This window comes from Aythya ferina, assembly GCF_964211825.1.
Source record: "Aythya ferina genome assembly, chromosome: 7".
NCBI lineage: Eukaryota > Metazoa > Chordata > Aves > Anseriformes > Anatidae > Aythya > Aythya ferina.
In genome coordinates, this window is record NC_140302.1 from 37,360,242 (window position 1) to 37,384,031 (window position 23,790).

General features: G+C 53.1%; 2 long non-coding RNA genes across 2 annotated transcripts; both read left to right on the top strand.

Annotated features, from left to right (window-relative positions):
• The first annotated feature begins 5,466 nt into the window (after window positions 1–5,466).
• Window positions 5,467–6,192, top strand: LOC311440054. The gene is made up of 2 exons (XR_014695184.1): window positions 5,467–6,107; window positions 6,150–6,192. It is a non-coding gene; the product is annotated as an uncharacterized lncRNA (long non-coding RNA).
• Window positions 6,193–12,113: 5,921 nt separating this feature from the next.
• LOC311439974 lies at window positions 12,114–15,952 on the top strand. Its single transcript, XR_014695124.1, has 3 exons — window positions 12,114–12,586; window positions 12,686–12,718; window positions 14,924–15,952. It is a non-coding gene; the product is annotated as an uncharacterized lncRNA (long non-coding RNA).
• Window positions 15,953–23,790: the final 7,838 nt, after the last annotated feature.

Genomic DNA, 23,790 nt, shown 5'->3' on the forward strand with positions numbered 1-23,790 from the left:
CAAAAATTGTATTAGTCTACTGCAGTAACTTGCTCCACTCCATTGACTTAAAGTTCAGCCCTGTGTAATCAAATCACTAACGCAATGCTGCAGAAATGCTTAAAGAAGAAGGTGCCTTTTATGTCAATAAGATTTTTTTCAGCAGAATTTGAAAGCCAGACAAGGAGGAAGCCTGATGCTCCAGGAATTCAGATCTTCTGTTTAAAGGAGATAAGCAATCAATTAGAAATTTGGGATCTCATCTCAGGCATTTGTTTTGGCTTTTTAATTACATTTATTAGTTCTTGCTAACTTAATTACAAGCAACAGTGACGAAGTTACCTTGCAGAGCATTCCAGATGGGGGGGCTCCAGTGCCCCCCGGTTCAGCGTGCTGCCCTCGAGGAGGTGCCCTCGGTGCTTTGCTGCAGGGGAAGAGGGAAAGGTGCCGGGAGCTCAGCCCACCAGGCCAGCATGGACACAAAATGGACACATTTCTCTCTTTTCAGCTACAAGTCTGCAATATACATGCTAGGCTGGTCGAGGCAGCAGATCCCAAATCGATCCCACAGCGCCCAGGCACAGCTGCCCTGCTCTGGTTTCACTCCTTGCACTGAGCCAGCATCGTCAGCGGTGGGATTTGGGAGGCGATGGAGCAGCACGTCAGCCTGGCAGCAATTGCCTCTGCCCTTGCTCAGGGCAGGCAGCAGCAGCACCGAGCCCGGGTGCATCCCTAGGGGCACTGAGCAGCCAAGAGGAGACACCAGAAAGCAAAGGCGTGGGGAAAGGGGATGGAGGGGTGGAGAAGCAGGAGGAAATGAGTGGGTTCTCACTAGGAGGAGACAGAAAGGTGGGGAGGCCGGAGCACAAAGCACACAGGGGGTGCAGCATCCTCTTCTCCTTCCCTTAGCAGTCAGGATGTGCTGATACGCATCCTCGAATAATCATCGTCGGTGTTTACAATTCATTCTTCCCTTTCTTCCCTCCTTCACAGACACAAATTGATCTAGGAAGGTGCTTGCTGGCATTTCCCCTGAGGGGTTTGAGCAAAGGATGGGAGGGTGGGGGGGCCCATGGGAGGGTGGCACTGCGGCACTGCCCCGGCACAGCCTCGCAGCAGAGTCCCATGCTTGTCATGGCATGGTTCGGCTCGTCCCCCATGGGACAGGAACTCAGCTGAGTCCAGAGGAGATCCTGCATTTTGTCTTAGTGCATTTATGGGTTTTTCTCTGTCCTGACACAAGGCACATATGGCAGCCCAGCAACAGCAGAAGGCATTCATGGCATTTTTCTCAGCGTAGGTGACACCAGTGTAATCTGGGGAGCCTTTTGCCTTGCTGCATCCAATGTACAAGCCCCAGCTGGGATCCATGCTGCATCATTAGTTGCTCCTTAGCTGCTGATAATTGCATATATTTCTTTATTAGGCAGCTACTTGTAATGTGTTCAAGGCTCCTTAAGTAATAAAACAGGCAGGCTTGAAGGCAGAACAGCAAATCGATGCATTATACAGAAGACTTTTTGAAATAAATGGAGTTTTCAGACCCAACCCTCTTAGAAGAGTCCTTCAAAAGTTCATGGAAATCGGCCGTCTCCAGGGCGGGGTGAGCCAAGCCTGCCGTGTGAAGAGCTGCCCTGCTCACAAAGCAGGCGGTGGTGTCTGCTTTTCCAGCTTAATAAACATGAGGGCATTAGAGATGGAGGCCAAACCCAGAAATTGCAAGGACTGTGTTCTCTGACCCCTTTAATACCTGTAAGCGTAGACGTGCAGTGCAGGCAGCCCTGCAGAGCGGGGTTGCGAATTAAAACACCCCCAGGGACGGGACGGGGACTGCACCACCGCCCCGGGCAGCCCATCCCAGCGCTTGGCCGCCCTCTGTGAGGAAATTCTTCCCGATATCCAATCGAAACCTCCCCTGGTGCAACTCGAGACCACTTGAAGTGATTCAGAAAAGTAAACACCAAGGTGCAGAGAGGCTCGGGAGTGTTCACCAGAAGCTCTTCCCTCCAGCGGGTCTCCTGAGACGCTCCTGTCTCCACATAGTCACTGTTTCCTCTGGGCTGAACCCAGGGACAATGAGGGCCATGCTCACATGTCCCTGGTCCCAGTTTCTCCTGTGGGGTCTCTTTGCTCTGCTCCCGTGGTTCCTGCAGCCCTTCGGTGGGGGTCCTGACCCTGCCAGTGCCAGGGCAGAAGGGCCGGTAGCTCAGGGAATCGCATGGAGTGATGAACCCCTCTGCTGCTGGCCTGGGAGGCTGCTCTGAAGCTTTCTGTGTGGACAGAAGCAGTTACGGGACCTATGAATAATGTTCATATGGCAGGACCTGCCTCAGGAGCAGTGGAGCTTTCCTTCAGGCAGGATCCCTGCCTGCAGCCACAGCCCCGAGCGATGCCAGCCTGCAGCTCAGGGAGGGTGTGGGGCTCCCCACGGGGCACATTTTGCACAAAACCCTTGTCCTTGCCCTTTTCTTTCCTCTCATTTTTTCCTTCCAGCAGAGGGGCTATGCTTGTGTCTTGCTGAAATGTAATTTCCAGCCTTTTTGTACCATCTGTTTCTTCCCCAAACTGTGAGCCCTGCTTTGTGACCTGCAGAATACGAGGGGGAGCTGTGGCAGTGAAAGGCCTTTGCAGCTGACCTAGACGTGAACAAGACAAAGTCAAAACGTGCGATTTGCAGCGCCTTTGTGCTGCCCTTCAGCTGCTCCTCCCCACTCACGGGGCTTGTTGGTGCCAGGTGAGTGCTGTACCTGTTCCAGACCCAGCACAATGCCTGGAGAGGCTGCAGAGCAGTTCAGCCTCTTGTTGCTGTTTAATTTTGGTTCAGCGTGCCGAGCTGCCAAAGTGAAATTCAAGGAGGGCTTTGCAGTCGTCCCCATCTCATCTCAAGTAACCCTGCCGCTGCAGCCAGGCTCAGAGCCGCCCGTTCCAGCGCTCCTGCCTCTTGGCTGCTCGCTGACGTGTGCCTTCAGCTTTTTCAGAGCAAACACGGGGTCAGTCCCAAACGTGCCTCAGTGCCTCATCACCTCCTGTCTGCAGAGACCCTGCCTTGCTGCAGCTGTGGGGAAATGCACACAAATTGTTTTGCTGCGATGCTTTTTTGGACCTCCCCAAATTTTCCCTTGCCATTTTCCCTTGGCTGCAGACGGTTCTGATTCTTGCCACAATTGTGCAGCACCGCGAGGAGGTTAAACGTGGTGGCTGTGTGCAGGGGCTTCTGGTGACCTTTCCAAAGCAGCAAGGGCGCTGCTAATGCCCTGCGCTTGCTGTGCTCCTCTGTGTATCAGCTGAGATTTTTTTTTTTTAATCAGCTAGAAGCAGGTGATTACCACAAGGGGAAGAAGGCAGCCGTCAGCAGCATCCTAATTAGCACCAGCCAAGAGGAGCGGGAGGATGGGTCACTCACACAGAGTTAACCCTTCACGGGAAGGGTCCCTGCTCTCAGACCTACATCTGCAGAGCTTTAATACCTGCACCTAAGGCATTGGATGCTCGAGCACAGGCAGCCTACGAGGGAGGAGCATGTCTTCAGATATATCTGTGCATTTATGTATGTATCATATAAAATGTGTGGATATGATTACAGTTCTTACAGCCATTTAGGGAGATAACTTTAAAAGCCATTTAGACACCCATGATTTCACATGCCTGAGTATTTAAATTACATTACTAAGAGGCCTTTAGGTTCAGCCACGTAGGGATATTGACAATTTCTTCTTGGTCCCCTCTGGAGCACCTGTGGAGCTGATGTGGGCAGCCAGCAAGGGTGTTTCTGTGTCTCCCCAAATCATGTTTCCACAGCTCCCTACATCACTTCCATCAGCCCATGAGCCACAGATTGCTGTTAAAAGGGAAATTAAGACCAGGAATGAAGATGGAAATGCTGCTATTGCCCTGGGGGAGCAACTGGCCAGGCCCCAAAAGGTGCAGCTGAGCACCAGAAAACCCATCTGGTGCAAAACCCCAGGACTTTAATGGGATACCTGCTCAGCTTGTGTTGTAGGAGAGCAAACACCTTTGGCCAGCATTTGTACCAGTATGACACATGAAAAATTAAGCCAGTCGTCTCCTCTGCAAGCCAATCTACGGCCTCATCCCTCAGACAACCTGAGCACAGTTGTGAGCTGTGATCCTGCCAGTGACAATCTCAGAAAAGGAAAATGAAATTGTCTCCCGCTGCAGCAATAGCCCCATTTATTACTAGGAGGAATAAATCACTCCTCGATGAACTCCCGATTGCACAGGCTCTTGTAACCTCGCACATTTACAGCCAGCTCTGCAGACTGGGAGCGATGTCACCTGGCAATGCGCTGGCCACGTCAGTGCAGCCACTGGGTGCCCTCCCCTCGCCGTGTCGTTCTGTGTCAGCCCCTAATTAATGTCAGCAGAGTGGTGTGTGGAGCCTGGCATTTTGGATGTTGGAAGCAGTAGTGATGGGAGAGGCTTGTGTGGTGACTCCGTTCCTACCTGCCACTTTGGGTGGGATCCAAGGTACTTCTAAAGTCCTTGGTAGGAGTAAGACTGCAAAGTGTCCTTTGTGCCTCTGAAAGCTTCCTTCTGTACCCTGCTAGTCCAGGAGCTGAAAGCAGTGACATGTCCTGATACTGCTGTGGCACAGGTCAAAATATGCCCCTGGTGAAGATGGGCACGTTGCCATGAGGTCCTGTCCTGCAGCGGCCGGGGCCTTGGATGCCCAGGAGGACTCCATCGCCCTCTCACTTAGCTCCTGTACCCGTTCCCATGCCCCTTTATCAGGGTGGGACATCAGTCTGGAGCCGTGACAAATTTTTTTGGCTTAAAATGCTTTCAACATGCTTTAGCAATTGGTAACCTTGGGCTGAGGTGGGGACAGGCGCTCACAGGGCAGAGTCACCCCCAAGGGGAGAAGGTGGTGGTGGAAGGGGGTAGAAAAAGGCAGAGGTGCAGGAAATTGGGGCTGGTGAGGCTGCCCTCCTGCTGCAACGAGGCACGGGGAGCAGGGCAGGGCCATGTGCCGGCCTGCTGGGTGCAGTGCTGCATGCGGCCAGTCAGGCCATGCGGAGGGGACTGTGCACGTCCCAAACGTGGGAGATGCTGCCTGCTGTTCCATAGCAGGTGATGCATCTGTGCAGTTTGCTTGAACTGCAATGGAAGCTCCCTAGCTACATCTGAGGCACACTTCTTTCCTCCCTGGTGCTTCCTTCCCCTGCCCATCCCCTGCCCGCCGCCCCCTGTGACCAGGCGAAAGCCCCCCGGCAGCTGGGAACCAGGGAGCAGTGCCGGCAGTGCTGCTGCCCGCTGTGAGAGGAAGCGGCCTTCCCGGCTACTTGTGTTTATTTTTCAGCCTGTCAGAATAAAAGAGAGACGTCATCAGGAAATTAGTTATGATGATTTCTCTGAAATTAAAGATTTGCTAGTCCTGCCGTCACATGGTGAGTTAATAAGGTACCAGGGCTGACTTCAGAAGGGCAAACAGGAAACACCGCGGGGCTGAGGAAGTACTTTAGGTTTATCCTTGCCTTCCTCTACAGGGGAGAGACACCAGGCATTCGCCGCTTTGGTTCATTTCCCTGAGCTGCTAGCAGTGGGAGCGCTGAGCGGAGCTACTTCGTTCTGCAATCACAACCGTCCCAATTTACAGCACCACACATTGTGCTAACGGGGCACCCTGCTCCTGCACGGCCACACCGTGTCTGTCTGTCCTGCAGCAGCTGACCCAGGGCTTCTCTGTGCTGCAGTGCACCTCACACTGGCTGGGTGCTCATTTTGCTGCCCTGGAGCCAGCTGACGCCGCGTCTTCAAGTAACTTAAAGATAAAAGCAAACAGCCTGTGTCTCTTCCAGCTTAACCCTGGCCTAAACAACTGCAGGCCTCTCCTTAGTTAAATCATCGGTTAAACAGTTTGCGCTGGAGAAAATGCTCTAACTTTGACCACTGTGGTAAAACTAAGTGATTTACTCTTTTTAAGGTGGTACAAAGCCATCATAAAGCAGTACGAAGTCGGAGCCTTGACATGTTTCAGATGTCAAGTTTTCCTCTCATATGTATAAAAGACCATGAAGTCCTTCTCAAGGCAGTTTCCTGGGAGCTGGGACAGTTGCACAGTCCTGGGAGGCTCAAGAGGAAAATATTCTGAGTGCAGGATGCTGGAGGTGCCAGCAGCGGGGCTGGAGGTGCCAGCAGTGGGGCTGGAGGTGCCAGCAGCGGGGCTAGCGATGAGCCTTGCCATTATTTCACATTTCAGCCACGGAGCAATCTGTTCCTGAAGGAGCCGTGTGTCTCCCCCCTCACAGCAGCCCCAGCCACCGCAGGGGCAGTGAGGCCCCGCAGGCTGTCCCTCCGGGCTGGGCTGCCCCACGGAGCTTCGCTGAGAGCTGCTGGAGGCCGGCACGGTGGGCCCAGGCGCTCTGCATGCCCACAGCCCAGCGCCCCAGGCTGCCCCCTGCCCCACAGAGGGGTCGGGGCCGAGCTGGGGCATCCCTGCCCCACGGCTGGCAGCCCCACTGAAGGGCGGCGTGGTGGAGGAGTTTTGCATTCTGCTCTTACAGGCATATCTGCTGGTGGGCAGGGTGCTTCGCAGTGCTCTGGGTAGGTTCTCATTGCACTTCTTTTTGTGATATTTAAGCAACAGCCACAACGAACCCATCTTAGCAGAGGGCTGGTGAGGGGACGTGAAGAGCAACGAAGCACTGGGGTGGGGGCCGGGAGAGCCGACAACTGCCATCATCCCCCAGGCAAGCAGTCAGCCCGCTGGTGATCTGTGGCAAATTGACGCTTCCTCCAAAGCGGGCATCAGATGGAGAGCTAAAATTAGACGCTGCTGCTTGGCCGGCATGGTCCATGCGGGGCTGCATGCTGCCTGCCCCCGGCCCTCCCCGCAGCGGCTCCTGCACTGCGGCAGTGTGCGGGAGCTGGTATGGGACCGGGGCTGGCGGCCGGGAAACACGCTCGGACGTGATCCCTGGGTGATGGGAGCAAAAGCACACAGGGTTTTCATAAATCACAGGTTTTTAAAGTCACGGCTCCTGAAAGGAACAGCCGCCTGTGATCAATCACCAGCAGAAGCGAGCTGGAAGCCGCCCGCTTCCCGTTGCAGGGTAGCTGCCAAGCAGCCCCAAATGTCAGCCTGGCCACAGCGATCTGCGGTGACTCACACGTGCCTCTGCAGGCAGCAGGTCCTGACCAGGAAGGCATGGCATAGATTTTAGGGTGATTTTCTGCTAACCCACGCAATATGCGTAGACCACATAGACACGTGTCGCTCCAGGAGTTAATGAACGAGGCAGTGGCAGCTGGCTGCCCACCAGCCCACCCAGAAGCTGCACCTTAGTCCCAGAACACGTGGAGGTCCCAGTCAGAAAGCTTTGTAACCTCAAGCAAAAAGCTCCTTTCCCTTCTTCTTTTGCTTCTGTTTCTGTTTTTTCCCTATTCGCTTTTTTCTACCCTTGCCCACCCCTCATTCCCTCAGCCCATAACTGCACCCTCGTCTGCACAGGGATGCTGGTGGCTGGAGCTCCCCAAATCCTGCCTGGGGCAGAATGAAGCCGGTGGCAGTGGATGCTGTAAATCCACCCGTGTGCAGCACCCCTCGGCTACCCTTCCTCCTGCGGGGCAGCCTCGCCTCTGCAGCAGCTCCAGGAGAGAGGTCTTGGGAGCAGGGCAGTGCTGTGAGACCTGCCGAAGGGAACTTGGCCGCTCCCGGAGAGGCTGATCTGGGTTGGACCTGGGCTTGGTTTTTGTAACTCAAAAAGCAAGTCAGCTGAAGCATGCACAAGATCTGATTTCACCAACAGAATGTTCTCCATATTTTGCTTTCTGGACACAAGGGATGCTGCAGTTGGCAGTCCTGGTGGTGTGGCCGTGTTGCTGTCCCAGAGGTGTCTGCATGTTACATCTCTGAATGAATGCCCTGAATGCAGAAGTAATTGTGTTTAAACAGGAAAAAGGGCCCTCTTCCAGCTCCTGCCTGTTCTGGGATTGCCCTGCCTGTAATTAGGTGGGGCGTGCTGACGAGCAAGGCAGATTACATGCACATAAACTGCTGGCAGGGCACCTCTTGTGCTGTGCCTCGATCAGAAAGCCTCTTGCTTTGGTGTACTCTGGCTTCATGAGCACCCAAGGCTTCCTCTGATCCCACAAAGGAGCTCCGTTAACAGGTGATGGGGCTGGTGTGGGCATTTGTACCTGTGATGATCCCTGCAGGTGCAGCTGTGCAATTTTGTTGGGTTTTGTTCTTTATTTTAAAGACCTGTGTTGTTTTTACCTGGCTGCCAGCACATAGGGCCCTGCCCTTGCTGAGCAGTGACAAACGGCACCTCGAGAGGCAGGCGGCCCCGCAGGCAGCTTTAGGGGTTTTCTCATTTCAATCTGTCTTTCGCTACAAGAGAAGTGTGAGGCACCCCTGGGAGCACAGGGAGATGCAGGCACCGGCTGCTGGTGAGGCTGGGGGGCTGCTGGTGAGGTCGGGGGGCTGCTGCCCCTGCCCTGCTCCACCAGTGCACCTGCAGATGGGCTGCAGACTGCCCAGGCACCCCTTTGTTAGCCCCGATAGCGGTGTTCAATGCACACTGTTCTGGGACTGACTGCAGCTGAGGGGTAGCTGCAGTGGGGTTTACAGGCTGGCAGCATGACAGGAAAGCTATTCAGAGGAGATCGTCACAGCTCGTGGGCGTGCGCGGGTTGGCACGGCCATCGTGCCAAGCAGGAATGTGGAGGAGGGCCAAGTTCTCTGACACTCGTGTTGGGTTCCAGCCTGAAGGCTAATGAAATGAGCTTTTTTCCCTCCCGATCAGCTGGAGTCGCCCATCCATCAGGTGTCTGCGTGGCAGCCCTGCTAGCGCCTCAAGCTTTCACAGACTTTCCTCTGCCAACATTTTCTGGGTTAAAGGGAACAAATATTTAAGTTCCCAGAGCTGGTAAGAATTAAAAATCCCGAGGTACGGTCACACGTGAGCTTTTAGGCAGCCACTGGCCAGGCAGCACAGGGGACCATGGGCACTGATCCCCAGCCTGGCACTGGGGGCAGCCGCTGGGTGAGCCGGGCACACGGGTACCGAGGGGCTGTGCCACCCAGGCAGGAGCTCGGTGAGCGGGCGAGGTGCTGGGTGGGCGCAGGGCTGCAGCCTGGGGCTGTCCCGGGGCGAGGAGCAGCCTCCTGCAGGGCTCGGCCGCTGCGGCACTGCCCCGGCCCCACGGGGCTGGCTCTCGTCACTGCTCACCCCGACAGGACGAAGGCACGCTGGCACTGCTCCCCTTCCAGCACGGGGCTTGGGCATGTGCTCTGTGTGCGGCTGTTTGTCACCACGCTGTGCGCTGCACAGGACACCTTCATTCCCCACTTCTTAAATCCTGAAATGGAAGCAGAAGGGCACCGCAGGCAATACACTGAGAGGTCAGGTGGGAATGCAAGCAGGCGAGTCGGGTAGTGCCACACGCCTACAGAGCCACAGGTTGGCATATCAATACCCACTGGGCCTCCAGAGGGGGGACAAATTTAATCAGAACAGGCAACAGGACTTTTATGGGAGAGCCTGTCCTTCCTTCTAAAAGAAGGCTCTCTTTCAGTAAAACCCCATTGCTCCTGAATATGATATTTAGGCCTACGGGTTACAGGTGACTTTGATATTTCAACACCTTTAATACCTTAAATAAATAAATAAATAAAAGGTTGCACAGCTTTCTAGACACACAAAGAGCATTTCCTTTATTAGCAAGACATGTTGCAAAAAAACATTTGCACTTCCAGCTGGACAAAGTCTGCTGACCACAGAGATTTAGAAGTGCATTTTAGCCTCCTGACAGAGCAACCAAACTCCTTCCCTCGCTTGCTTTTCTTGATCGTTTTATGTCATATTTTGTGTTCACACTAGACGGTACAGAAGATGATGGAAAACATCAGAGTCCAGCTCTTGCAGGGTGCTGGCGGGCTCGGTGGCTTTGTCCCTGCTGCAGCCACCCACAGCGCCTCCCTGCAGGCAGGGCCAGCCCCAAACCCTGTCCCCCCACAAGCCTGACCGATGACAGATGACATTTTAGTAATAAATCAAATGATAAACTTCATCAGTGACCAGCATAACAGCCTTCTGCAAAGTCTGGGCTTCCCTCTGTCAGTGAGCACACATCCTCCTGTGCGCTGTTCCTGGCTTTGACTCGCCGTGCTGCACAGCGCATCGAAACAGCTGCGGGGGTGAAGAGAAAAGTGCCCCAGGCCCTTGTAATTAGCCATTGCCTTGTTATGGGGTGCAGTAAATTGAAGGGGGGATTTCAGCGGGCCCAAGGGAGCTGGAGTAGCCCCTTTCACTGAAACGATCCTGGAATTGGATCCCTAACGCTTCCAGGTCTGGTTGTCACAGCACGGTGTGAGTCTTTACCTTTCGTTAATAAAGGTAGTCCCAGGCTCTGGTCTTGATAGCTAAATCATGCATAAATATTCACAGTATTAGGACTTTATTTTTCTTGGACGTTCCCTTTGAAATATATATATGGTCAGACTAATAACAGAGACCCGCTGCGATGCCTGATGCTTTCAGTTTGTGCATGCACAGAAGGGCACGGTGCCTGCAGCAAGCAGCTCGGGGCTGTTCCACCCTCTGACGGCTAGGCAGTACACTGGCACAGCAAAACCTGAGTCTGTGCAGCGCTCACGCTTAAACCACCAGAAATAATTATCTCCAGACAAGGGATGGTTTATTAGTGGTCTGTAATCACACAAGTGTTCCTCTTCCTCGGTGGGCTGCGGTTCTCACAGGGTCGGCTCCTGCAGCAGGAGCCCCCAGCGCAGCGCTACCATGGGGGGTCGGGGCCCAGGGGTCGGTTCTGGCGTAACCTGCACCATGGAACAGGGAGCCCTGGGCTGCCTTCACTGCTCTGCACCACAGTTTGGTCTCGGGGCTCCCTCCCAGCACGGTGTCCACCCCCGGACTGAGTCACTGTTGCCTTTAAGTAGATGGCAGAGCTGAAGGATGCGGGGCAGGCAGGAGCTGGAAGCCCAGCTGGTGGGTGGCACGGGGCGTGAGAGGTGAGCAGGCAGGGCAGGGCGACTTGCCAGGGTGATGAATATGGGCATATGCTTGTTTTGTCTCTTTTTGATGCATATAGAAAATCCATGGAATTTTTATTTTTTGCTTCTATTTTATTTTCTGCTATTTTTTTTTCCCTCTTTAGATGTTGAGTTTTCATCTGTCCAGGAACTTAGTGCAGAAAACTATAAATAATTATGACAGGGGACAAAAGCTGAGCAACTGAAAGCAGAAGAGATTTATAGTCAAATTGTTTTAGCACTTTGCTTTTTGTTAGCACCTATTATACTTCAGTGCCATAAAAGCATGTGGGATAAGTAAGCATTTGGTGCAGGATTTGACAGCCCTGAAAGCGCCGTTCAGAAATAACCTAATGTTTCGGGGTGTGCTCCGTCTCCTTCCAGGGACGGGAGGGGGTGACAGGCCACAATTCCCAATACTCTCATCAGAAGGAGAAGGAGGCTTTGCCATCTCATTTTGCCTCTGGAGTTTGTGCTCTTTGGCAGTAGGCCAGCAATCTCTGTGCCTGGGCTGCTTGCTGGCAGGGGGACGTGGCAGGGTGCGGGGCACAGCCAGAGGGTCTGCAGGGCGCGTCCAGGGGCAGGCAGGGGCTGCCAGGGGTGGTGTGGGGGGGCTGCAAGGGGCAGGCAGGGGCTGCGAGGGGCAGCACAGGGTGGCTGTGAGCAGAGGAGCCACCATGCAGGCACAGGGCAGAGGGTGCTGCTCTCCAGCTCCACGTCCTTGCTCTGCAGCAGCGGCCCTGGGAGGCACCCACAGCTGCCTTCCTTGTCTCTTTGATGTGCACCACAGACCTGGCTACAGCTGGGGAATGAGCACAGGGAAAGCAAGTATTTACTTCTTAGAAATGGAGTAAAAAGCACAGATCAAGGCACGGGCCTGAGAGAGTCCCCATATTTGTGCCTCAGGATATGCCCGATGCTGTTAATGCCCCATAAGGAAGATGAGCGCGAGGCACAGGCACCTGAGAGCACTGCAAGTTCTCGTCTGCCTTGGGAATTTAAAGCTTTTGTTCTTGTTAGAGTAATTGAAATGGAGGGTTTGGAGAGACCTCGCTAATACAATGCATAGCTGACATATGTGGCTTGAAAACTTACCCAGGAGAAAACCTGCACTGTAACGGGCATTTAAAGCACATGCTAATGCTTTGCCATTGCTAAGTCCTGAACTAATGCATAATTGGTCCATCTAAAAATATTGGTAGCATCTGACTGCCATCAGATGACTCGGCTGACTCAGAGGAGGCAGTGGGGAAGCCTTCAACATGCAGAGGGTTGTTCCCCAGAGCACAACATCAGCTCTAGCAGCCTCCAAGGCTCTCTCTCCATGAGCAGCTGCAGAAGGTTTTCTCCCCCCCACCTAGGCAGGTGATCCAGGGCAGCAGCAGGTCTATGCACGCCCCGTGATGTCCCTGTCCCTGGGTCACACTGCAGGGCTGGTGATGGTGCCTGGTGCTCGTGTGAGCAGCCCTGTCCCAGCTTCCTGATGTCCCGAGGGATGCTGTAGCTTCCAGGGTGAAGCTGGGCCCTTTCTGTTTCTTCTTTGTTCACCTGAGGGCATCTCTGAAGTGAGAGCGAGCTGCTGCAGAAACTGGGGTGTGTGTGGGTGTGTGTGTGAGGGGCTGAACCAAACATCTAAAGCTTTGTGGAAGCTTAGCAGTGATGTTTTCCATGGCTGGTTTCTTTTTTCCACAGATGTGAGCTCCCTCAGTCAGATGCTTGTTCATGGTAAGTTTCTTGGTTATTTTCCCCCCAGTTCTTTGTGTGTGTGTATGTGATATACTTGTGGTATTTAGGTACCACATCCAGCAGGTAGGACTTCCAGTGTGCCACCTCAAACCTTCCTAATGAGCACTTTGAAACAAGAGGAGATGGTTCGTTTGCTGGTGTCACCTTTCTGGCTGGTGCCTGGAGCTCCGGGCATGGAGCAGGTGCTGGGATATTCAGGGGGCGTGCTGGGCACAGGCTGCCCCCACCCGGGCCTGCCTTGGTCACCATGGGACCCCGCAGCCTGCTTTGCTGGGCACTGCTGGGCATTGCCCCAGAGAAGCAGACGGGGTTAGAAATTGCATCTCTGGGGCTGCAAGATAAATGCCAGCTCTGGCAACTGCTTCCAGAATGGGGAATGCTTTGGGTGCCTAACACAGCCTGAGTTCAAAGGCTCTCATGGGAAAAGTGCTCCCAATGCACCCAGGGTGAGCACTGCCTCTGTGGCAGCAGACGAAATGATTTCCCTGCCTTCCCATGAGCAGACAAAACAAGCTCTACCATCCAGATCAGAGATTTACATTCTGTTGGTTTTCACTCACGCTGCCTTCGGCTTGTGCTCAAGAACCAAGCCCTCAGGGAAAAGCTTCCCCTGGTACCCATGGAGGTGAGCTCCGACCCTGCCCTGTGTCCCCACCTCTGCCCCTGCGGCTGGACAGGACGCGGCTTCACTCCTGGCCTGCGCCTCTGTTATCTGGCAGCAGCTGGCCCTATCAGTCAAGTAAGTGCTTGGCGACTGCCAGGAGGTGGAAAATACCCTGTCATCAGCTCCCCAGAAGACCTCCTGCCTGCTGGCTGCTGAGCAGGGATGGAGGCGCCCCATCGGGCAGCATGGTCCTACAGCCCCGTTCCCATCCCTTCCCTGCCACCGGCCCCAGACACAATGCTGCTGGGAGCTGCCACACTGGGGGGAGAGATGGGGGTCCCTGGGCACCCCCAGGTGCTGGTAGCCACCCCTGGGGCCTGTCCTGTCCTGGCTTTGCTCCCATTTCCTGAGCCCGTGCAGCAGGGAGCAGCGCTGGGTGCCCGCCTGGGCACAGCCAGGACCCGCCAGGGGCATGGCCCCGGGGCACACGGTTTTGCCCATGCCCCTGCATAATGGGCAGCTTGAAACCATTTTTATGTTCTCTGCAGGTTCTGCAGCCACTCAAAGAAATGCCTGTCTTGAAATATTCTGTGGGAACTTGGGAAAGGACAGTGGCTACCTTTGTTTGTTTGTTTATTTATAGATAAGGTTGATTTGTCTCTTGGTTATCCTATGCCATAACCCACCTTGTTTGTTGCAGTTCTCCGTCAGGTGTTATATTTAGCTACGGGTATGTGGTGGCCAAATATGCTGTGGTTTTTATTTTCAGTGGTAGCAACAACTATTCCTAAACACTACATATTTGCGGACACGTACAGCGAGTATTGAAAGCCTGGGGAGAAAACTGCAGATCTTGTTTTTTACAAGATAGTTTCCAGGTATATCTTGATTAAAGAACACGGATATGCAATTAAAGTTTCTCTTGAAGCCTGAAATTAAATTTTAAATGTCTCAGCTGTTGGAGTGTGATGTGACCTATAGCTCTAACAAAAATACTGCTGTTTAAAGGATGTGGCTTCAAAGGACATCAAAAGAAAGATTTTCTGGCAAGAACAGTCAGAGTAGCCAACACAGCCAGCAGCACAGGGACTGTGAGGCTACAGTATTTGCTTGCATTATGATTAATTTTTGCTAATGGCAATACGTGTAAACTAAACATAAAAGGCACCAGGTCCACGCACTAGAAATGCACGCAATCACTCCCACCATGCTCGGCCACATACGTGTTTGTGTGAGCTTGGAGCGAGAGCATCTTAGTGCCAAGGTACAAAAACATACATACAGTTTCAGAACAATGCAAAAAGAATGGAAAATTAGCAGTTTTGAGCCCTGACCCTGCTCCCCCACATGCGGTGCCCTGGCTGTGTTACAGCGGTCATGGATGGCACGTGCACCGCAGAGGATTTCCATGAACCTTCCCCAAAGGTCGCCCCTGCGCCCCCCCTGCACACTTGCTGAGCACGGCAGGGCATTGCTCAGCAGACGTGCTGGCCAAGGGGCTGCAGATGAGGCTCGTTACTGCTGTACCTTGCTATGTGGCAGTTACATTTTAGGCTCTTCCTTTCTGCCTTCTTTTCCAGAGCACGGGACTGCGTCGCTGCTCAAGGCTCTCGGCAGAGGTCGGTGACGGGTCTGTTTCTGGGGAAGCTGCCAGCTCCACGGCCTCCTGCTGCTGCCTTGTCTCATTTCTGTCACCGTGGCATTGCTCTGCACAGGCTGGAGCTCACCTGACTCATCATGGCCATTGGACTCATAATTTTATACATAGCCTGTGCTCAAAACCCAGCCCCGTGCACTGCTGTTCTCACTTGCACTTGGAGTATTCAGCACCAGTTGTGGTGTGGTTTCTGTCGTTGTTGTTGTTAGTTTGTGTGTGTGTGTGTGTTTTCTTTGGTTGTGCTTTTTTTTTTTTTTTTTTCCCCCTACAGTACGTGTGTCATCAGATGTTGGTTGATGATAGATCTCAAGGACAGGTTTTATTCCTGTGCTGTGAGTGCAATGCAGACAAAGAATGAACCTTGTTTCAGTGAAGTCAGCAAGCCCATGCTCTGCCAGCTAGGGAGTCAATTACACTGAAGCTGCCTTTTATATTTTTCTTGTACATGATATTACCGCTGAAGAAGATTAAACATAACAGAGGTGAATTTTTCATATTTCTGAATGTGTTTGAAACTTCAGCTTTCACTGCAGAGATAAAATGAACCGAATTTTCCACATGGCTGGTGGTCTTGATAGTTATTTTTATTCACATATTCTGCACTAGATGAGGAAAATATAACTGTATATGGCATATTGATCTTTTTTCTTAGTGGTCTATTGATTTCCAAGGACAAATCAATTGAATTAAAAGATCAAAGCAAGCTAAGACAGCATAATATGTTTTTAAGTTGATTTTCAAATAATTCTTTGAAAGACTCACGCTGAAGATCCATGTAATTTTTCAAGGTTTTGCGTTACTCTTCATTCTCAGTTAAACCCAATGGTTAAAATTCAACACATTTTCAGTGATCCAGTAGTAATAATAATAATTAACCAAAGTATTTTTCAAGAGGCCACGTACAAATTGGAAGGTCAGTACATGAGGAACGAATAAATGAAACGTTCCCACAGAGTATTGTATCTCTCTGGAATTCACTTATGCAGAAGATTTAAACAAATAGTTTGGCTGGAATAAAAAGAAAGCCTTTGGCTGGATCATTTTGTGCCCATGCATAACATCTGTGTCTGTGCAGGCCCCAGCCAGTTCTATACAGCTGATGGGGCGTGCTGCCTCGGGGTGCAGGAGGGCAGCGGGATGCACTGCACATTACCCTCTGCTCTCTCCGGGGCAGGGAGCAGGCACGGGGCAGCACCACGGCCGCTGCAGGCTCCTGCTCTGCCGGCTGCCCTGCTGGTGTGTGCCCCGGCACCCCGGCCACGAGGAGATGTGGGCTCCCAGGCAGCGTGGACACGAATGCACAATTCCCCAGGGCACAGGGCAGCTGTGCCCACCGCAGTGCTGCCGGCTCCTCCGGCACAGGCATGGCCGCACAGCATCGCCCCGGCAGCCCCTGCCTTGCTCGGGGATGGGGATGGGGATGGGGACAGGGCTGGGGACGGGGACGCTCCCTGCGGGATGCCCAGCACAGCTGTGGGTGCGGGAAGGACGCTGTGCACTAGCAGCTTATCTTCTTATCCAGCCACAAAACAGCCTGGCCAGGGTGCCTCATGCGTGCAGCTACTTATCAAAACATATGCCAGAAGAAGTGCAATTAAACTGTCCTTGCAATGCTATGCGTGAGCGGCTCCTTGCATGTCTGGAGGAGCGAAGCTCCTACCAAACAAAGTGGAAGACTGATTAGCACCGTATTCTTCACATGCATTTCAACTGGAATAGGAAAAGGTGAACATTTACTTCATACAGAGCAAGCACGTTTTTATCCAGGCTACTTGCTGTAAGTTTCCCCTTTTTATCTTAATTGCTGGCCCCAGAGCTCATATATTATCAGCTAGGAGGTGAATTTAAACACTGAAAGAGAAGGAAATGGTAATAATAATAATAAGCTATTAACAAAGCTGAGAGTCTGGAAATGCTAACCATCTTCTGCTTTCTGCAAAGTGTAAAACAGATATTTTGACTAATGAAGCTGAATTGGAGCTCACTGATTTTTTATTTTATTTATTTATTTATTTATTTATTTTTGCTGTGAGATATATGTGATTGGGGCTTTTTGGAAAAAAGCAGTTTCAATTAAATCCATTTTTGTGAATTGCTTTTGTTGTTGTTTGATTGATTGATTGTTTCATTGCAATGAAATTTCTGGTGGGAAAAATCAAAATGCATCATTTTGCTTTAGGGAGGAAGTATTTCAGCTATCGCTTGCAGCCCAGAAGGCCAACTGCATCCTGGGCTGCATCACCAGAGGGGTGGGCAGCAGGGGAGGGAGGGGATTGTGCCCCTCTGCTCTGCCCTCGTGAGGCCCCACCTGGAGCCCTGCGTCCAGCTCTGGGCCCCCAGCACCAGGACGTGGGGCTGTTAGAGCAGGGCCAGAGGAGGGCCACGAGGATGCTCAGAGGGCTGGAGCACCTCTCCTGGGAAGACAGGCTGAGAGAGCTGGCGATGTTCAGCCTGGAGAAGGCTCCAGGGTGGCCTCGTTGCTGCTTTTCAATAATGAAAGAGAGCTTATGAAAAAAAGCCACTCCTCACCAGCACCACTTGGACACAGAGCCATCGACCACCACTCTCGGGGTGTGACCTTCATGCCAACTCCCTGTCCACGGAGTGGTCCTCTCTCCAATCTGGAGACCAGGACGGTGCTCAGAGGGTGGTGAGGCACTGGCCAGAGAGCTTGTGGCTGCCCCATCCCTGGAGGTGTTCAGGACCAGGCTGGAGAAGGCTCTGGGCAGCCTGACCCAGTGGGAGGTGTCCCTGCCCATGGCCGGGGGCAGAACTGAGTGACCTCCAAGGTCCCTTCCAACCCCAGCCGTTCTGTGATTCTGTGATTATATGGAAAGAGACTGCTCAGGTGCTGGGTCAGACCTGTGCCATGGTGAGGACAGCAGGGCCACAGGGTCACTGCGAGCTGTGACCAATGCCAGCAGCAACCGCAGTGGCCCAGTCCCCTGGCTGCAGTGCCTGAGGCGTGGGGGCTGCTCCCCCTGCTCCAGGCCCTGCAGGTGGCTCTGCACAGTGTACTGCTCACTTCGTGTTATTGCTAAAGGCTGTCAGCCCGTGTAACAGGGAACAGCTGGCAGTTTCCTTAAAGATGCAATGTGCAGGCCCGGCCAGCAGCGTGTGGCTGTCCGGCTCCCTGCCTCACGGCCGGCTGTGACATGGGCACTGCTGGAGGCAGAGGGGACGGGGCCGAGCCCCGCTGCCTGCTGGGGCAGGGGGTGCGTGGGGAGACTCAGCCGAACCTCGGTGGTGGCCTGGGTTGATGGACAGGAGAGTAGGTGGTCTGCTGCTTTCACGGGTGAAATGAGAAAAAGGAAAAGGAAAAAGGCTCTGTTGTTCCTGCTGTGCTCACCTCTGGCTGAGGTCTGCTGCGGGGTGCAATCTTTCCTCTCTTCTGCCCCGCTTCCGCCCCGGCTGCTGCTGCGCTGGGCTCTTTTGGTTTTATTTGCTCGGAAAGTAGCTCAAGTCTAAATGATACTTTCCTGACACGGAATGTTATATTTTTAGCAAAGTTGCCAGTTTTTGCATCAAAAACAGAATGAATTTGCTTTCTTTTTTTGTCCACAGCCTATCCTGTTCCCTGTGCTGCTACAGAAATTTGCAGCTGGTACGTAGGAAATTACAGCTTCGCGTGTCCAAAACTTGGTGGCACATCAAAGCCACCTTTTGGAAAAGTACATTGAGGTGAAACAAACCAGATGTGCATTTCTAGTCTTTGGTACTGCTGCTTTTCTTCCAACTAACCGAGTCTGGAAGAGGCAGCACTGCTGGGAAGGAGCGTGCTCACCTGCATGTGCACAGAGGCACCGGCACCGCGGGTGCCAGCGCAGGGGCAGCTGTCCCCGCAGTGCCCAGGCTACAGGGGCCAAGCCCTTGCCGAGGTGTGGGACGGTGAGAGCAGCGACCAGGGCCAGGCTCTGGTGCCCCGACTGGTGCCCCTCTGCTGCGAGGGAGCTGTGCCCAGGCCGGGGCAGAAGGGGCTGGAGGTGGAGGTGGCCGTGTGGCAGGGCAGGCTTCTCGGCATGGCGTGGTCGCTGTGACAGCAGTGGTGCAGAGCAGGCTGTTTACAGGGTATCGCGCACCCTGACAGTTCTTTGGCTTCCCTTTTTTTAGCACCACGTGGTCACTGTCCTGTATGATGGGCGAGAGACACCCGGGCACACCTGGGACGGCTCCAGCTCACGTAGTGCCTGGAGACATTTGGGTAAATCCGAGGGTGGGAATTCACTGACTCCTCAGGTGGCTGGCGGCCAGGGCAGCCCTGCCCTAACTGTCAGGCTAAAGCAAACACGACTAAAATTATACTGCCACCTGCACGCCTCGTTGCTTAGAGCTGTGTGATGCTTCCAAAGCACTGCAATTCTTGCCGGTTAGGGCGAATGTCATGAAACTTTCTAAATTAAACACGCATCAGGCTTCAAACTGTGAAGTGCTCTGCATGCCCCCAGACAGGAGTCTTGGTCTGTGCCTCTGGGGGCTCAGTGACTGCGGGATGGCAAAACTGAGACCTGTGTCAGGGCTGTCCCCGGCAGGGCTGCCCCTGCCCCAGCCCCCAGCCCCAGCCCCGGCCTCGCCAAAAGCATGGGAGCTGCAGCTCGCCCCAGGCATTCAGGTTTGTGCCGGGAGCGTCCCTCCTGGCTTCCCCCTCGCAGCATTTCTCGTGTCATTGTCTCCTCAGCCACCCCTCGCTGTTAATGGTTTTTCTTATGAGTCACTCTGTAATGTGTAATTTACACATCTGTATTTAGTGTTTGGAATAGGCATTTGGTGTAGCAAGCATGACAAAAGAAGTTTAGGATTTTTGTAGAAATAAGTCTTAAAAAGCAACAGAGGTGATATTGCTGTAAAATAAGCAGAATGAATGCCATCTTTTTGTAAATATGCAGTGCCATGTGGGTGAGCTTCCTGCTTTAGAAAGGCTTTAATTCTCCATTAAATTCAGTATGATTTTCCTGCAAGCAGAGTCCCATGCTATTCCTGCATTCCAGACTGCAAGCAGCAACTTAGGCTGCTGGCACAGGGTGAGCAATCTGAAAGGAAGGCACGTCTGAGCAGAGCTCTCCATCACCATCACCCCCTGCAACTCCTGCTGCTGCCGGGAGCAGAGGGGATCGCTGCCACTGCGCACGCCCAGCACCATGCCTGGAGCTGGTGGGTTCCTACTGCACGTACCGGGTCCTCTCCATCTTCTCTTTAACATGCACGTGAAGTACGAACATCATCTGAGTGATGAAAGCCTAAGAGCCCACCCCACTGGCAGAGCCCGTGGCAGTGAGGGGCTGAGGCAGGTGGCGGAGCCTGGGGGCGAGGATGCAAGGCAGCATGGCATGGGAGGCAAAATAAGCAACTGGGCACAGGGGAAGCGGCTTGGGATTGTAGTCAGGGATGATCTTCAGTCAGCGTTCACACTGTGCTGAGGTTCATCACCTCTCTCTGTGGCTGTACACAGTCACCTTGCAATGAGAAAAGCTGGCAGGGACTGGGGCTGGCCAGAACTGCCAGGAGAAAAGTCCAGTTTCAAACTCCATCTTAAATCGATGGGTGTTGCGGGCTTTTGTCCAAGGTGAAAATGTGTCTGCAGGCTTTCAGACTGTACCAGCCCCGCCACAGCCCAGGAGCTGTTACCCACTGCCAGATCCCTGCAGCCTGCCAAAGCCAAGACGAAGGGCAAGCTGCAGCTGGTGGGGGGCTGGAGGCTGCAGCATGGCAGGCGGGGGCACGGGGCTCACTGGCCGGAGCAGTGCTGCTGAAAGGCACCAGGAGTTCGAGACGGCGCTTGCTGAGCATCTTACCGAACTGTAGCTGCAGGGGTCTTGAGACAACAAATGCGGGAGTAAATCCAAGAGATCACCTTGCTGCAAGCTCAGCCTGTGTTTGGGGGAGGCCCTGACCCACAGCTCCCAGCAGGGCCGCTGCTGCCCCGCGGAGCAGCCCCTGCCCCACGCAAGGCACCCGGCCATAGGGCGCAGGCTGGGGATGGGCATCCCCAGGGGGTGGCAACCCACAGAAGGCCCCGTGCCAGTGCCAGAGCGGGCAGGAGCTGCCCCACCGGCAGCCCAGCTGTTCAAGAAGCCACAGTTTTTTAAGTGGATCGGTTAAGATCAGAGTGTAGGAAAAGCTACAGAAAGCTCCATGGAAAATGGGCTTGTTCTGAACTCTAGAAAATGGAGCCAGATTGGATTCTTTTTACTGCTTTGTGCCATCACCAGCTGGGGAATGAGAAGCCCTAGTGCAGTTCCAGCTTCCTTGCTGGCTCCTTTGCAGATTTAATAAAGTAAATGAATTGCTTGGCTTTACTTCTTCTGTCCTCGGATAGGCCTGAGGACTTTTTTTTGTCTTTCCTGTAGCTATGATGAGAGCTTTAGTTGGTGCTAAAATTCAGGTTTGGAATGCATCCAAAACCTTCTGGCAGTTCCCAGAGTCACAGTATATTTAGGCAAAATTTATTGGATAATTGTGGAAAGGCCCCACAGCAAGGAGCTGGACTGCTATTTCCATAGCAAGAGGCAGATGTTAGCAGGGACAGATTTGAATGCAGATTTATTTAACACACATTTTTTGCCGTTATTAATACAATTAACTTGAGGTTTCCACTGGAGATGCATCTGGCGAAAATTCTGCAGACTAGTTCTCGTGTATAATTATGTGTTCCTGCTGGGCTCAGCTTGGACTTCTTTGGACTCAGAGAGTCCAAAAACATTTCACAGCCCATGTAGAAACTGCAGGATTGACTCAGGGTTTGGGACGTCTCATCTAAGCCTTTGCTATGGACTCTTCACTTGCTTGTTGTTTCTTCCTAACTTTCTTCCTCCTTTCAATCAATAAAGTACAATATTTTGAACAACGAAAAGATGTTCCAATTCATCTTATTGATGTTCTTATTTATAGGCCCAGAGAACAAGATGACTGCATGGAAGGGCCCCAAAGCTCCATTTCTTTGCAATAAAAATAGATTTAGGGAACACGCTCTTTAAAGTTGTTTTTCAGAGCTATAAAAAGAATATGGCAATGTTTCCCTTTGGTATGTCTACATCCTTTCCACTAAATAAGTGATTTCCTTTTTAGCTTTGCTGATTAGGAAGTTCTCTTCTGGAGGGTTCTGCTTTGATGCTTCTGGAAAAAGAAAGTCAAATTAGCAAATCTACAGGAAAGAATTAACACAGCATTGTTCCCCGTGTCTAAAATGTAGGGATTAACCTTCTGATTTGATTTAGGCGAGTTTCAAACAGGCTAAGAAAATACGAACGCAGAAGCTTATCTTCGGCTACAACTGTGTTACCTGCGAGGAGTTCCTCTGCAGCTCGGCGTGGGGCTGTGTGGAGCTGTGTGGGGCTGTGCAGCTTGTTGTGGGGCTGTGTGGGGCTGCATGGGGCTGTGCAGCTTGTTGTGGGGCTGCATGGGGCCATGCTCCCTTGTGGACCCCTTGCCTGGCAGACCCTGCTCTGCTGCGGCAGCCAGCCCCTGCCAGGCCTCTTCAATGCACAGACCAAAGGCACAAAGGGGCAGGCTGCCTTGCCAGAAGCTGAGGGAAATCCCTGTTTAAGACGCATTTGCTGTCTTTCTTCTCACTGGAAAGCTCAGGTGGATTAGTCCTACTTAATGCGTCAGGGTTTCTCAAAGTTAGTGTGACACAGGTCTATGCTGTGCGTATTTCTGAATAAATACCTTTGCTCCTGCTAAAATCTGCCCGAATAGTGCCCAAAGCATCCTCTCCCTAGCTCTTGCTGAAAGCAGGTTAAAGCCCGCCAGCCCCTCTGCGTCACACAGCAGCAATTCTCTGCAGGGTGGGGCAGGAAATGCTTTCTTCTCCCATTAAATTTTTAGAGCAGGAAAAAAAAAATCCACTCAGCATTTGTGTGAAGCCCAGAAAAGCCTCGGCTGCACCCACCCCCAGCAGCAAGAGCCCCGCTTGCTCCCAGCGGTGACTGCAGCATCCTTGTCCCTGTCCCCGTCCCTGTCCCCATGCCGCGCTGCGCCGGCGGTGCAGGCACAGGGCTGGCGGGCAGGGCAGGAGCCAGCCAGCCTTCCTGGGCCTGGGCAAGGGCAGTGTGTTCAAGGTCTATGCCTTAGCTCTATTTTTCCATTTCCTTTCGCTCAGCAAAACCCTTTACCTTGTTTATCTCTGCTATAAATAGTTTCCTCTGTGCCTGCTTTCTCTCTTGCTGTGGTCAATAACATGCTGTGCTGGGGTTTGGGGTTTTTACTTGTTTAACTGATTATTTTTTTGCCTATCACCAGTGTCAGAGTGGAGTGCAAAAACAGATTAAACCAGGAGAGATTAAAGTGAGAGGAAAATAAATGGGTCTAAAAATAAACCCCGGGCTCCTGAGGCCCACGTGAGTTGGTTGCACATCGTGCAGCTCAGCTCCCTTCCAAGCAACGAGCCCCTTGATTTCTGGTGGCGATAGCAGCAACGTGCATGAGGAAACGTGCACCTGGGGAAAGCCACGCTTGGCTGTGTGCATGTGTGCACGTGTGTGTCACCCCCTGCCACACGCACACACCGGTGCTTTGCTGAGTGGCTGCTCTGCCCTGGTCCTGCTCTGCTGGGGGCTGGAGCTGGGGGCTGGGGGCTGGCTGAGGCGTCCCGCTGGGGCTCACTGCCACCATCACCGGGTGCTGCCCGTGGTGCCACCCCCAAACCCGGGGGCAGACAATGCCGAGTGGGTGCAGGCTCTTCCCCAGCTCTGCAGCAGCTCCTGGCCCCCCTAGGGCACCGGCAGGGCAGGGAGCCCCGCACCCATGTGGGAGGGACAGGATGCTGTGTGGGATGGGATGCTGCAGGACCCAAAC